Source organism: Salmo salar, chromosome 08 (genome assembly GCF_965601325.2).
Source record: "Salmo salar chromosome 08, fSalSal1, whole genome shotgun sequence".
NCBI classification, from domain to species: Eukaryota; Metazoa; Chordata; class Actinopteri; order Salmoniformes; family Salmonidae; genus Salmo; species Salmo salar.
Genome location: NC_138298.1, coordinates 1,155,001 through 1,157,500, shown reverse-complemented (window position 1 = coordinate 1,157,500; position 2,500 = coordinate 1,155,001). Strand labels below are relative to the sequence as shown.

General features: G+C 42.0%; 5 non-coding genes and 1 pseudogene across 5 annotated transcripts in view; all 6 read right to left on the bottom strand.

Moving 5' to 3' along the window:
• Positions 1-83, bottom strand: part of LOC145881586 (5S ribosomal RNA) — a 119-nt gene extending 36 nt beyond the window's left edge. Inside the window, exon 1 of the ribosomal RNA XR_014393159.1 lies at positions 1-83. This exon is cut by the window's left edge and continues 36 nt beyond it. This is a non-coding gene — a ribosomal RNA (5S ribosomal RNA).
• A 409-nt stretch (positions 84-492) lies between these two features.
• On the bottom strand, positions 493-611 carry LOC145881585 (5S ribosomal RNA). The gene has a single exon (XR_014393158.1). It is a non-coding gene; the product is annotated as a 5S ribosomal RNA (ribosomal RNA).
• A 409-nt stretch (positions 612-1,020) lies between these two features.
• On the bottom strand, positions 1,021-1,139 carry LOC145852940 (uncharacterized; annotated as a pseudogene).
• Positions 1,140-1,549: 410 nt separating this feature from the next.
• Positions 1,550-1,668, bottom strand: LOC145857639 (5S ribosomal RNA). The gene has a single exon (XR_014378539.1). It is a non-coding gene; the product is annotated as a 5S ribosomal RNA (ribosomal RNA).
• Positions 1,669-1,807: 139 nt separating this feature from the next.
• Positions 1,808-1,926, bottom strand: LOC145885816 (5S ribosomal RNA). Its single transcript, XR_014397400.1, has one exon. It is a non-coding gene; the product is annotated as a 5S ribosomal RNA (ribosomal RNA).
• Positions 1,927-2,335: 409 nt separating this feature from the next.
• On the bottom strand, positions 2,336-2,454 carry LOC145882362 (5S ribosomal RNA). The gene has a single exon (XR_014393929.1). It is a non-coding gene; the product is annotated as a 5S ribosomal RNA (ribosomal RNA).
• Between the last annotated feature and the right edge of the window lie 46 nt (positions 2,455-2,500).

The window sequence follows — 2,500 nt, the reverse complement described above, 5'->3', positions numbered from 1 at the left end:
TCCAAGTACTAACCAGGCCCGACCCTGCTTCACTTCCGAGATCAGACGAGATCGGGCGTACCCAGGCTGGTATGGCCGTAAGCGAGAAACAATCTCTTGCTACAACATATATAGTCAAAGTGAGTGTGATAAACAGACATTGCATTTTCACCAATTAGATAAGCAGCTTGAACTTTGTGTCACTGAAAAAGTAGAAGAAATTATAAACACTGTTCCCATCACTTTTTAGCACAGGTAGTTGGATAAAATACAAACTTTATTTCCTTTCATCATTTGAACAGGGCAAAGGAGCACAAAGCACACACAAGCTGCATTCAGCAACAATATTCTTGTTTGTCTTATAAATACAAGGCAGATGCTAATTGAAAACACAAGGAAATTTGATCCTATTAAAAAGGCAGGAAGCTGCATTTAGTCAATTCATCATTAAATGCTTACTACAAGGCAGTGTTGCTGATGAAATAGTGCAGGGGCACACCCTCGTGGACAAAATGCTTACAGCACCTGGTATTCCCAGGCGGTCTCCCATCCAAGTACTAACCAGGCCCGACCCTGCTTCACTTCCGAGATCAGACGAGATCGGGCGTACCCAGGCTGGTATGGCCGTAAGCGAGAAACAATCTCTTGCTACAACATATATAGTCAAAGTGAGTGTGATAAACAGACATTGCATTTTCACCAATTAGATAAGCAGCTTGAACTTTGTGTCACTGAAAAAGTAGAAGAAATTATAAACACTGTTCCCATCACTTTTTAGCACAGGTAGTTGGATAAAATACAAACTTTATTTCCTTTCATCATTTGAACAGGGCAAAGGAGCACAAAGCACACACAAGCTGCATTCAGCAACAATATTCTTGTTTGTCTTATAAATACAAGGCAGATGCTAATTGAAAACACAAGGAAATTTGATCCTATTAAAAAGGCAGGAAGCTGCATTTAGTCAATTCATCATTAAATGCTTACTACAAGGCAGTGTTGCTGATGAAATAGTGCAGGGGCACACCCTCGTGGACAAAATGCTTACAGCACCTGGTATTCCCAGGCGGTCTTCCATCCACGTACTAACAAGGCCCGACCCTGCTTCGCTTCCGAGATCAGACGAGATCGGGCGTACCCAGGCTGGTATGGCCGTAAGCGAGAAACAATCTCTTGCTACAACATATATAGTCAAAGTGAGTGTGATAAACAGACATTGCATTTTCACCAATTAGATAAGCAGCTTGAACTTTGTGTCACTGAAAAAGTAGAAGAAATTACAAACACTGTTCCCATCACTTTTTAGCACAGGTAGTTGGATAAAATACAAACTTTATTTCCTTTCATCATTTGAACAGGGCAAAGGAGCACAAAGCACACACAAGCTGCATTCAGCAACAATATTCTTGTTTGTCTTATAAATACAAGGCAGATTTCTAATTGAAAACACAAGGAAATTTGATCCTATTAAAAAGGCAGGAAGCTGCATTTAGTCAATTCATCATTAAATGCTTACTACAAGGCAGTGTTGCTGATGAAATAGTGCAGGGGCACACCCTCGTGGACAAAATGCTTACAGCACCTGGTATTCCCAGGCGGTCTCCCATCCAAGTACTAACCAGGCCCTACCCTGCTTAGCTTCCGAGATCAGACGAGATCGGGCGTACCCAGGCTGGTATGGCCGTAAGCGAGAAACAATCTCTTGCTACAACATATATAGTCAAAGTGAGTCTGATAAAACAGATATTTAGTCAATTCATCATTAAATGCTTAATACAAGGCAGTGTTGCTGATGAAATAGTGCAAGAGCACCCCCTCGTGGACAAAATGCTTACAGCACCTGGTATTCCCAGGCGGTCTCCCATCCAAGTACTAACCAGGCCCGACCCTGCTAAGCTTCCGAGATCAGACGAGATCGGGCGTACCCAGGCTGGTATGGCCGTAAGCGAGAAACAATCTCTTGCTACAACATATATAGTCAAAATGAGTCTTATAAACAGACATTGCATTTTCACCAATTAGATAAGCAGCTTGAACTTTGTGTCACTGAAAAAGTAGAAGAAATTATAAACACTGTTCCCATCACTTTTTAGCACAGGTAGTTGGATAAAATACAAACTTTATTTCCTTTCATCATTTGAACAGGGCAAAGGAGCACAAAGCACACACAAGCTGCATTCAGCAACAATATTCTTGTTTGTCTTATAAATACAAGGCAGATGCTAATTGAAAACACAAGGAAATTTGATCCTATTAAAAAGGCAGGAAGCTGCATTTAGTCAATTCATCATTAAATGCTTACTACAAGGCAGTGTTGCTGATGAAATAGTGCAGGGGCACACCCTCGTGGACAAAATGCTTACAGCACCTGGTATTCCCAGGCGGTCTCCCATCCAAGTACTAACCAGGCCCGACCCTGCTTCGCTTCCGAGATCAGACGAGATCGGGCGTACCCAGGCTGGTATGGCCGTAAGCGAGAAACAATCTCTTGCTACAACATATATAGTCAAAGTGAGTGTGA